This window comes from Triturus cristatus, chromosome 2_2 (assembly GCF_964204655.1).
Source record: "Triturus cristatus chromosome 2_2, aTriCri1.1, whole genome shotgun sequence".
Taxonomy (NCBI): Eukaryota; Metazoa; Chordata; class Amphibia; order Caudata; family Salamandridae; genus Triturus; species Triturus cristatus.
In genome coordinates this window covers 964,889,998-964,902,800 of record NC_140582.1, presented here as the reverse complement: position 1 = coordinate 964,902,800, position 12,803 = coordinate 964,889,998, and the positions used below count along the sequence as shown (strand labels likewise).

The window sequence follows — 12,803 nt, the reverse complement described above, 5'->3', positions numbered from 1 at the left end:
AAGGCATGTCTACTTTGCCTTTTTCAAGTGAAATTCTTTTCCCCTTTGCTGCCACTTATTTATTGCAATATATTTTAACCATTATGCCATGGGGCTAATTTTAGTATTAGCTACCTATGACTCATGTGTGATTGTGAGGGTTTCTTTTTATTATGGAACATTTTCTCGTTTAATATACGAGGTTTGTGTGGCTTCACATTGGGCCATAATATAATTATTGTTCCGCATTTACTTGTGTCTTAAATGTTTTATTTTTTTATGTAATTTTTTCAATACGCCGATTACGATATATGGATTATGGTGCAACATTGTACCTTTTATATACTAGTACGATGCCCCCGATATGAATATTTGTGGATCGGTATTATAAAGTAGCGCCCTATAAGTATGTGACTTTCTTAGTTTGTGAACACTCTAAGATGGCGCCGAATTTGCTGGTCCGTATTCAATTGAAGCTACAAAGCGTTTGATGTCAGACGCCGTCTGTACGTTCTGATGAGATACATGATAAAAACTGTCCGTAATGTGACGTTCGGTTGCATTTTTTTCCCGAATAGTGGGTACGGAGGTTTGAAATGTGAGCGTCGACTATAACGCCTACTAAAGTAAGTGGATGTGACTGGCAGATTATTTATTTGTATATAAAATCACCGTTTCAGTATTAGTATTTTCATTTTATAATGGGCTACGTTTGACCTTAGGATTTAAACATTTGTTGGAGTTATGTTGAATTCTATTCATGAGCAGGCTAAACTTAATCTGGATGCCTGATGTATGAGGCATAGACTACGTTCTGCCATGATTTTCCCATGAAATAGTGGGGGCCTTTTAAAACAACTATAGTCCCCCTTACCACTCTTTTCGATAATGGGTTTGAGCTCTTCTTGAATGCTGTTTGCGATTTGACGAAGAGACACGGATATCGTGTCCCAGTAGGTTATCTTATAGTGGGGCATAGATATCGTTTTGGTAGTTAAATACAATTGCTTACTGTGTATAAGAGATATTATCACATAATAAGAGTCCCATCTGCTGGACAATGGATTTTTAGCATACATTTACCATCATGAGCTTACTATGATTTACATTGAGTTAACATAAGATGCGATTTTTTACTTTTCGCATTGCTAAGACACTGTACTTGGGTATTCATAAGCAATGTCTGTGCAAGCTCAGGGCGGATATGGTTTTTCTAGTACAACGCTCTTATTTGTTTAGAGTGTCAATTGCGTCTACATATCGCAATAGTGGTTATGACATTCCTTAACTGTGTTTTCTTTGGTTTTGAAAGCGTGGGTCTATTATAACCTACGTTTTAGATATATATGAATTATAGTATTATAAATGTACTTATGTTAGCAATAAATTTACATGCATGTGTATTTCTGTTGTGATCTGGCGTATAATTGGATACTTGGTGAGATTGTAACAAGTGTCATTCGCTCACTTTTAGATACATTACATTATACTCATCTTTCCTTGGTTACTATCGGATGACCTTCATTCTGGATATTATTAGTAAAACCTTATTGAAATCGATACTCCATTATAGTGAGATCTTATTTATCTATCTATTGATTATATTTAATTCTATAAACTATGTATATCAGGTTTTCTTGCCTATACTGCGTACCATTTAAAGCTTATTTTGTGTATATATATATATCACATTATTTCTTGTCTCTTTTCTCTTTGCAATTCTTTCTCCTGTTTTTTGATAGTATGGATTGTATTGAAGCTATTGGCCTAATGATTATATGATCACTAATGGTGTTAGTTTAGTTAGGTTTGTACAAATGTGTCTTTTCTAAATCTGTTTAGATCCTCTAAAGATATATATATGTTGTGATGACGATTAGGTGTGTCTATATGTTTTGTCTAATATGGTTTGCTCATTTATTATATTTTGATTTAGGGTTTAGTGTCATCAATGTGATATGATTTAAATGTTTGTGTATGTCTATTTTTATGTTATATTTATGTGGATATTTATATGCTGTTTTATGTTGCTTGCAGCCCTGATGAAGTTCCAATAACAGGAACGAAACGCGTTGGCTGTTGTCCTGTGTGTTCCCATATTTTATATGAAGAAGAATAAAAAGGATTATTATTGAATAAGTTTGTCTGTGGATTCGTGACTTCTTTCCTAGTGCCGCCTCCATTTTTCTTCAAAAGTTTGTTCTTGGGTTTCCTATTGAGATCTATCCGCAGCAGGTCTTGGAGATGTTTGGCACTGGAGCATCAAACTTATGGGACTTTGACATTGATGTGCACAACATTAGTCGGCTGTGGGATCCTTTGCTTGTCAAGAACCTCTGAGACATTGACTCTTCCGCAAGGAGTTCCCCAGGCTCCATTCTGAGCCCCACTCTATTTATTATTTACATTTGTCCGCTTGCACAGCTCATAAAGAGAAATAATGTCAAATTAGTATCATATGCTGATGACACACAATTGATCATGACCCTCTCTCACAACGAGGACGGTTCGGCTCACCATTTCAAATCTTACCTGGTGTCACTTGCCTCTTGGATGACCGAGAGCTGCCTGAAGGCTCAATGCCACTGCTACACCCCCTGATACAGCCCTACTCCCCACTGCACCATACGAGATCTTCGAAGGCTAATTTGGTGCAAATCTCCAAGCTCCGAAGGGCCAGACTGGGGGCATGCTCCTTCTCCTTCCTAGCGGCTAAGGCGTGGCATTCCCTCCCGGTACCGATAAGAACCGATCCCTCTGAAACTCGTGTCAGGAATCTTTTAAAAACATGCCTCTTTAGTTCTGTTTAATTGCTCACTTGGGTCTTCTCTTACTCTTCTCCTGGGTCTCACTGCAGTTTGGTCATGGTTTCAGTGCGGGGACGCATAGTTGTGGTGTAACCAGGCGCTTTTCAAATTCACATATTATTGTTATTATTATGGTATGGCATCCATTTTGAACAAGATGGTGTCGAGGCCTAACTGAGGTTGAGTTAGCCTATGCCATAAAAACACACTTTAACCCATCGTAATTATTTAATTTTTTTAATTGCAATAGCTCTGTGCCAGTGTTAGAATCCGGGTTCTCTGGTTGGCACAGGTAGGTACTTGTGACAAGCAGGGAACCTTTCCTCTAGTCAGGGTAAGGTTACACTCCTAAAACAACCCCTGCTCACACTCTAGGTAGCTTGGCACGAGCAGACAAGGCTTATCTCAGGCGTTATCGGTTAAGCATTTGTGAACAGATACAGTAACCAAGTGACAACACTACAAATGTACACCACACAGGTTTTTATATTAAAAATAAGGATTCTTTATATAGAGTTACCACAAGACCATTAAACGACAAAAATACACAATACTGTTACTTTAGATGGTAGACTTTTGTTTAGTTCTCTTAAGTTCTTAAATGCGACACTTTAAGTCAATGTACCTTAGATGCGACACGCAGGGCAACGAAAGTGTTGCAACGATGCTGATGCGATGAAGTTTTTGGTGCAAAGAAATAAATACGTGAAGATCTTCCAGATGCGTTACGCTTCTCCGATGTTGCGAGAAGACTCGACTCGATGCGTCAGCTGCAGCGGCGTCACCCTTTACGCGATGCAACGACAGCGGCCTTGGCAGCGGCACTCTTCTCTGACGTTTGCGAAACGCTTCCGCTCGATGCAATGTTGCAGCGGCGACACCCCTTTACACGATGCGACGACAGCAGCTCCGACGGCGGCACGCTTCTCCGTGGATGCGAGGCGTTTTTCTTGATGAGGTGCAATGCGACAGCTACGATGGCTGTGATGGCGACACGCTTCTTCCTCGATGCGAGACTCTTCTCTTGATGCGGTGCGATGCGTCAGCTACGATGACTGCGATGGCGACACGCTTCTTTGGCGTTGCGAGACACGTCTTGGATGATGCGAGACGCTTCCGCTCGATGCGATGCTGCAGCGGCGACACACTTTACGAGATGCGATGACAGCAGCTCCGACGGCGGCACGCTTCTCCTTCTTGAGTCGCGCTTCCAGCTCCTTGCGACACGCAGTCCCTCAGAAGGCCCAACAACAGCAGCAGGCACTTCCAAAGAACTTTGGGGAGCTGGGGGTGAAGTCTGTTGTTCCTGAGACTTCAGCAGGAGGCAAGCTCTATTCCAAGCCCTTGGAGATCTTTTTAAGCACAAGTTGAAATAAAGTCTTTGTAGTCTTTCTCTTCTCCTTCAGCAGCAAGGCAACCACTGCCGGCCAATCCCCCAGGTCAGGGACAGTACTCCTCCTTACAGCTTTCCCGGTTCCTTCTCCTCTGGCAGAGGTTCTTCTTGTCAAGCAGGATCTAATTTCTTGGGAGCAGGGTCCCAATACTTTTACCCCTAATTCCTTTGTTCCTCTGGGGTAGAGGGGCCTTTGCCCAGTCCAAACCAGTTCTTGAGCACTTTGTTGACTTGACTCTGCCTTTCTATTCAGGGTGCAGGGCAGAGACATCAGCCGCTCCACAGGAGGTGGAGCCAGCATTGTGGTGGCAGAGCACAGCCCTATTCAGAGTCCAGGTGCACTCCTCCCACCCATCTGGATGTCAATCTCTCTATTCACCACCAGGCTACCTAGCCCTGCCCCTCTGGGTTTCCCCAGCCCTGTCACTCACACAAACCAGACAGGCAGATACACATCATAGCAGAGGCGGGCTGAAATGTTTAGGCAAGCAAATACCAACTTTCTAAAAGTGGTATTTGCAAACACAGAATGTTAAAATAAACTTTACTAAAAGAGGTATTTTATTATTCTGAGTTCAGGCATACTAAACTCGAATTTCTACCATGTTCCCTGGGTCTGTTAGGATCATAGGATGTAACAGTTCTAACAGCCCATTCTGGCCTATGTGAACAGGTAGCCTTGCAATAGTGAAAAACGAAAATGGCTGTAATTCACTATTAGGACATGCCACACACATCAGGGCTTGTCCTACCTTATGCTTACAATGCACCCTGCCCTTGGGCCTACCATAGGGGTGACTAATATGAAGTTAAGGGAAGGTTTAGGGACTGGCAAGTGGGTGCACTTGCCCAGTCAGCATGACAGTACTAGACTGCACACAGGTTCTGCAATGGCAGACCTTAGACACATCTAACTAGGCCGCTTCTGTGGGTGGCACAACCAGTGCTGCAAGCCCACCAGCAGCATTTGTATTTACAAGCCCTGGGCACTCCTGGTGCACTTTACTGGGGTCTGACAGTAAACCAAATAAGCCAATCATGGAATCCAACCAACATATACATTTTACAGTAGGGAGAGCATATGCACTTTAGCACTGATCAGCAGTGGTAAAGTGCCCAGAGTCATAGAACAGCCAACAACAGGTCAGACAAAATACAGGAGGAAGGTAAAAATTTCAGGGATGACCCTGCAAAAAGGGCCAAGTCCAACAGCCAGTATACACATGTAAATTATGGTAACACATGAGAAATATTAATGCACATTTTAGTTTGAAGGGACAAAAGTTCCCACACTTACCCAACACATCAAACACAATATGCCCAAATCCACGTTTTACTCTTTTCAAGCAAATAGCATAATTCTGCTCATTTACATGGTAAAACTTTGGGAATACCAAATAAAGGTAACAGCTATGCTCCCAATTACAAAGCAGTTTAAAGTAAGCATATTTATCACACCCACAATACATCGTCTTGGCTCTGCACCAACCAAAAACTCACCATTAACAACATAGCTCCTTTCACACTCATTCTCTCCAAAAATTTCCAATGATCTAGTTCCCTTAGACCCATGTCTACTACTGATATTTATTTTGTCCATTGATAAAAACAACTTCACAACACAACAGACAAGGCGGGGCACCTGGGATGATGATATAAGAGGAATGCTTCACAAATACACAGCGATGACCACTCCAAAAGCTTAGCAGGATAGGTTGAGACCCAGTCTGTGAGCTTGGGGAGAGCCCAGGGAGTGGCCCTACCCTGGCTCTTCCTGGCACTGACGGGCGCATGACAGGCCTGCCCAGGTGAGTCCCGCATGCATCCCACGTAGCATGAAAGGGTCTTATTGGGCTTGGAGTCTCCAGAACTGCGCTGTGGCTGGTGCCAAATCCTGCAGAGTGGGAGAGGTGTGGTGCTTTATAGCACTAAGGGAGAAGTGACTCCTCCCCCTCTCCTCCCCCCTCCACCCTCTCACCCCTTAGTTGTAGGCATCTCCAAGCGGAAGTGTCTTATGGGGCTTGGAGTCCCCAGAAATGCTGATGTGGCTGGTGCCAAATCTCTACCTTAGGGGTGATGTACATGTACTAAAAAAGAAGGTTTAGACCTGGCAAAAGGTTCCAAATGGCAGTTTACAACTGAACTACAGGCTGCAGTGGTAGGCCTGAGACCTGTTTTAAAAGGCTACTTTAGTGGGTGGGACTAGTGCTGCATGAGCACCAATAGCGTTTAATTTTGCATGTAGTAACATTTACTAGGGCCTCACTAGTAAATTAAATGTGCCAATGTTACAATTTTTTAAGGAGAGAGCACAAGCACTTTAGCACTGGTTACCAGTGGTAAAGTGGACAGAGTCTTAAAGCCACTAAAAACTAATTCGGCAAAAGAGGAGGAGTGAAGGAAGAAAGTTTGGGGGAATACCAACCCTAGGTCTAACAGATGCACCATCAAATTTTGAAATTTCTCTTTAGTTTCAACTTGTTCTCTAATCTCACTTGCATCTTTGCAATCTTTCAAAACTTTCTTTCTCCTCTTGTTATATTCCCTAACAAATATTCTGTCTTCTTCACTCAAACTATGTACATGTCAATTCTTCGTTTTATTAGATTTAAAGTGAATTAATGCCTTCTTCAAGTACTTGGAATATGAGTCGCATAATTTTCAGAAACAAGAATTTCTTCTAGCATAGTGATGAAATATGAAAGATATGACAATAGAAAATATTGCTTAGCAAAAATGATAACAGAAACATTGCACAATAGACTGTAGGACAACGGTAATTGTGCATAAATAAAACCATCTTCAGCTGATGAGGGAAGACTTGTTCACTCAAAACAGTTTGTAACATTCATTCAATCAATCAATCAAGGGTTAGAAAAGCACAATTACTCACCCATGAGGGTTTCAAGGCACTCAGGGTAGGTGGGGAGCAGATCCATCTAAGCGATGGGGTCAATCGAACAGTCAGGTCTTGATGTCCTTCCTGAACTTGGGTAGCGTGGGAGATAGTCTAAGGTGCAGGGGTAAAGTTTTCCAGGTCTTGGCAGCGAGGAAGGAGAAGGACTTTCTTCCAGTGCCTTGTCTTGCGGATCCGTGGCACGGTGGCCAGGGCGAGCTGGGTGAAGCGGAGGTATCTTTTGGGTGTGTGGAAGGAGAGGCAGCTGTTCAGGTATGCTGGTTCCGCATTGTGGAGGGCCTTGTAAGCGTGGGTGAGGAGTTTGAAGGTTAGTTTACTCTGTGAAGGTGAGACATATCCAACAGGAGAAGTAAAGCACAACATTAAGCCAATTCAGACTACTAATATTATTATCAAAGAAAATGTACCAAACTATTTATCGTATCTGCTGTATGCCTTCTTTTACTGAGGAAAAGGGCACTAAAGGTACAAATCAGGAATCAAACTTCAGAATCAGGCTTTACCGGTTATTTTAGGACTCAAGTTATAGAATTCAGGAACTCTATTGTCGTATTCTGGATATCTAATATAAAATCAATAATTTCGGCAAAGTTCAAAAAGGTTTAGTTTAAAAAACTAATTAGAGTTAATCAAAATGCAAGGTGGCGTTTCTTCTTCTGGTTACTCTTCAACAGTAAATTGGCAGCAGTTTTTCAAATGATGAATTTCCATGACTTACTCTTCTTCTTCTGACACAGATGCTAGATAAGTCCATTCAGGTGATGTGTACTTTGTGTTTGGCACGCCTTTTCTTGTTGGGCTTGTGGTAACAGGAAATTCAGATTCGGTCACTATTCTCAGAATCAATTTCAATTGTCTCTGGTTCATCTCTGATTGATTCCGGTCTTTGTGTCTTCCAGTGTAGCCTTTTTCTGCTTTTTTTAAATGACTCTGGTCATTTATCTCCTTGATGCCCAGTCTTGATTCCTGTATCTTCACTTATGTCATGATTGTGGCATCTATGTAGATTGAATTGTGCTTATGAACTCTGATATTTGAGAGTATCACTAGGTGTGCACTAGCATTTTAATTATGAAATATTGTGAATGTATTGTTTTGATTTCAACAATTGTGGACGTTTTTAAATCCCACGTTTTTTTTTAGCAAAAAAAAAATATTCAGATATACACAATCTAATTTGAGATGACTCTTGTGAATATATATCACACACTACAGTAATTATGTATGCTTGTGATTTGTTTGTAGAAATTCTTTCTGTGTTTGTCTAAGTTTTCAAATACCATATCAAAATGTTTTTGTACTTTTAGGTTTTCCGGTTTGTTATTTAAATCATATATTCTGTCTTAAGTCTACGAGGAACTACTGCTGAACCTTCTCGACTCACTGACAAACCTGTGCCTTGATCAGCAACTTGACTCATTGGGAACTGATTTCCTTTGGGTGTACTTGAAACTCGGATTTTCAGCTTAACTTTTTCACATACTGTAACAGTTTCAGTTTCTTATTGTTGCTTGTAACTTAGTAACTTTTCTCCTTGATTTTTAACTTGCTGAGTTTCAAACTGGCTACTTATACCTTCACCAAGATCTTCTTCTCCTTTCTCTCACCCCTCAGGATCCATGCATTGAACTGGAGCTTAACTCTGTGAATCAGTGGCTGTTGTCACCACTTCTTTATCTACCGTCTTCTCCCTCTTTGTGTGAGCTGCATGGAATCACTGCAGCATTCCAGCGCACATCACAGCAGTATTAGTCACACTCACAGCTTAATGTGGCCCTTTCCACCTTGTCTCTAAATAATTTTAATGACGTGCTTGATTAGGATCCAGTCTACTGGGTGCAGTGCATGGCACAGGACCTCTTTTGATGAAGAGAGACAGATTTCACCATATAAACCAGACCTTTACAGTAACCCAACAGAATATCATTGGTTATTGATACAAATGCTGTTGAAGGGACATATGTGATTTGCATAGCTCGACCAATAAGGACTTCATGAGGGGAGACACTAATCTTTTTATTTGGAGTATTTCTAATGCTCTTGAGACCAACAGGAAGAGCATTTGACCATTTCAAATTTATTGAGGCACACAGCTTGGCATGTTTGGATTTTACAGTACCTTTCAACTTCTCAAGGGCACCTGATGCCTCAGTTGGTAACTGCAATGAAACTGTTGCTATATCTGTAACGCAGTTAACAATAATTTTAGGATCGCATCTTTTGCCAAAACAGGATATTAACTAACTCAACAAGAGATTGACTACCGTCATGCTGTCACTTGTCCTGGTTGGATAGGCTTTCAACTATTTAGAGAACAGGCAAAAAATCATGAAAACATGTCAGAGAACATGTTGGAGCCCATCAGGCATCTCTAGGGCATCTGCCTGAAGTCTAACAAATGGGCTTTCGGAATTAACTTTGAGATGTATGGAAACTAATGTATGTCTGCCCTGATTAACTTTCTGGCAAGTAATACATCTTTGACATAAATATCCTCCTGAACCTATGAACTGTGAGTTACTCCAGTATTTCTTGAGCAACTTGACCAAACCAACTCTCTAAGTATTGCCCCATATTCGGAAGCATAGAGTCATGAAGAATGTTAGACCTGGCACATTGGCGTGAGTCTCCCTTCCATTTTTCGCTGTGTATGTTTGCTGGTGTTAGCTGCTCAGGGCACTGTGCCACTGCTGTCCAGTGCCACAGTGCAAGTGCTCCCTATTGTAAATTAATGTATGATTTGTGATTCCATGATTGGTTGGTTTGGTTTACTTGACTGACCCTAGTACAGTGCACCAGGAGTGCCCAGGGCTTGTAATCCAAATACTGCTGGTGGGCTTGCAGCACTGGTTGTGCCACCCGCAGAAGCATGCGGTAAACATGTGTCTAAGGTCTGCCATTGCAGAGCCTGCGTGCAGTTTGGTACTGTCATCCGGATTGGGCAAGTGCACCCACTTGCCAGTCCCTAAACCTTCCCTTTTCTTCATATCAGACACCCCTATGGTAGGCCCAAGGGCAGGGTGCATTGTAAGGATAAGGTAGGACATGCCCTGGTGTGTGTGGCATGTTCTAATAGTGAATTACAGCCATTTTCGTTTTTCACTATGGCAAGGCTACCTGTTCTCCATAGGCCAGAATGGGCAGTTTGGTTATTACATTTTATAATCCTAACTGACTCAGAGAACATGGTAGAAATTCAAATTTAGTATGCCTGAACTCAGGATGATAAATACATCTTTTAGTAAAGTTGGTTTTAACATTCTGGGGTCGATTCCGATCCTGTACGACTTGTATCCATAATTTTGCCCGTACGAATCGTACAAGTCCCGTCCCACCCGTGAAGTACGATTCGTATGGGAAAAATACATACAGATCGGCCCGATCCGTACGAATTCAATTGGGAAAAGTTGTACGAGACGGACCCAGAGATTTTTCCGTATGAAGCCTAAAAATACAGTCCGACCGTACAAGGACGATCTGGACCGGCTTTTCGATTTAGGATTTGTACGGAAAACGTCCCATACACGGGGAATGACTTCACCCGCTACAAAGCAAACATTGTACGACTCGTATCCCGGGAAAAGTAGTTCCCGGGGTGCGAGTCGTACAGGGGTACGAGTCGTACAGGCCCCCCATGCATATGTACGCACCTCACAACAACATCATCGCGTATGTATGGTGTGTACCCCAACATCGCGTATGTACGCACCTAACAGCATCGCGTATGTACGCACCTCACAACAACATCGCGTATGTACGCACCGTACATAGGCAATGTAAAACAGCACAAGGAGGGTCTATTCGACTCGCACAACACCACAAAACACCTCTACAGTGCACAAAATATGGAAATGACTGACCTGGCCACATCCAAACAGGCAAACAGCGGGCCAAACTCACAACCACCCCTTATAACACACCCACCAAAAATTCAAACTGAGGCCCACCCACAAATTGACCAATAAAAAGGGCCCACACACACAAACCATGAGCCTTTGCAACAGACTCACTGCAGCTAGAGAGCACACACCAACAACTGCACCCATCCACCTTAACATATACACCTTCACACACCCTCCTTCACACATATTCCCTCTTCACATTCAGACACACAACTTCACATTCAGACCCACACACCCACAACCATCCACACCCTCACCCCACACCATGCCCACAGACAAGAATCCAAAGTTCACAAGGGAGGAGCTGGAGATCCTTGTCAATGAAGCCAATGAGTCGAGCCACAGCTGTTTGGAACAGTGGTCAGACAGACCAGCATAGCTGAAAAATCACCCCTGTGGCAGAGGATCGTCGATAGGGTGAATGCTGTTGCACCCATCAGAAGGACCAGGACTGAATGCCAAGCCAGGTGGTACGATCTGCGGAGGGCAGTCAAGCGAAAAATGAATGACGACTACGCCCAGAGCAACATCACTGGAGGTGGTGGGCCCCGCAGACCAGTACATTTCCATCCCTGGGAGGAGAAGGTGATGGCCCTGCTTCTGCCGGTGGGAGTACATGGACTTCAAGGAGTTCCAGAGCATGGTGAGTACACAAACAACTTATGTAACATGGGGGTAATGGCATCCACACCCCAACTACACAATGCACGCCACTTCCTCCAAACACTCACTGGCCAGAACCATAGTCAAAAACAACGCCAATGCCACTAACATGTGTATGCCCCATTGAGAAAGCAAGGCCATGCTATGTCCCATGCTACACGAAGCACTAACCCAAGAATGGATGTCCGGTATGCTGGGAGGGTGGGTGTCACAAAACGCATTGTTGAACTCCAAATCAGACACAATTGCCCTCATCCCATATGGCCCAGGTACATACCCATGCACCATGCTCAATGCACAGGGACTGTGAAAGTACTGACAAGATAGCTTACACTGGGCCCTGGTGTAGGCAGCACAAGGCCCTCCTGTGACCAGTGCAAACACAAACACCAAGACAACAAGGTCAGATATCTAGGACAGGAACTCACACTCACTGTCATGGCAGCATGCTCCATGGGGGGACAGCTACATCACCTGGGAGCCCCAGTGCAAAATCACACTACACCCACCAGCAGGCCCTGTCACACACACCCCTTACACAAGCAGACACACCCGGGACAGGCAATGGATTTACCCACTGTCACAATGGACATGTAACACAACAAGACCAATACATAGCCGAAGAAGCATCCAAGCAAAAAATCAACAAGTCAAAGACTCAGGAACACATATCAATCTGTCCCCCGCAACAAACCCATCCACAAGTGAACATTGAGGAGAATGCTAGGCACATACAACTACCTGGAGGAACAGTGCCAACTAGAATGTGTATGAAACATGGATGTTGCATTAAACAGCATTAACATTGACTGTCTCACACACAGGGCAACGTGAGGAATCTCCCCCAACAATGGGGGTGAAGAATCACAGTCCCAGGCTCGGGAGGAACCTGATCCCACCGGCAGCGACGCCTCTCAAAACACTCCTGGATGACCCCGACCGACCTGGACCCTCTGCTGTCCAAGCCCCTGCAGCACCTGGTTCAGGAACATCTGTGCCAACCACCAGCCCCATTCCTGCCACATCCCAGGAGACACCTAGGAGCCCTGCCCGCAGTGAACAACTGAGACAGTCTGACCAGGAGGGACAAGGTTAGCTGCGCACCCACGAGGAGGCAGACAACACCACCACTGCCATCCCTC

At 43.5% G+C, this 12,803-nt stretch overlaps 1 long non-coding RNA gene across 3 annotated transcripts in view; it reads left to right on the top strand.

Annotated features, from left to right (window-relative positions):
* Positions 1-474: 474 nt before the first annotated feature.
* The window catches only part of LOC146863005 (uncharacterized), a 429,804-nt gene continuing 417,475 nt past the window's right edge, over positions 475-12,803 (top strand). For 2 of the 3 annotated variants that reach the window (XR_014978203.1, XR_014978204.1), the window contains exon 1: positions 509-605. This is a non-coding gene — a long non-coding RNA (uncharacterized LOC146863005). Of the gene's footprint in view, positions 606-12,803 lie in introns of all 3 variants that reach the window. The other variant, XR_014978205.1, reaches the window with a different exon arrangement.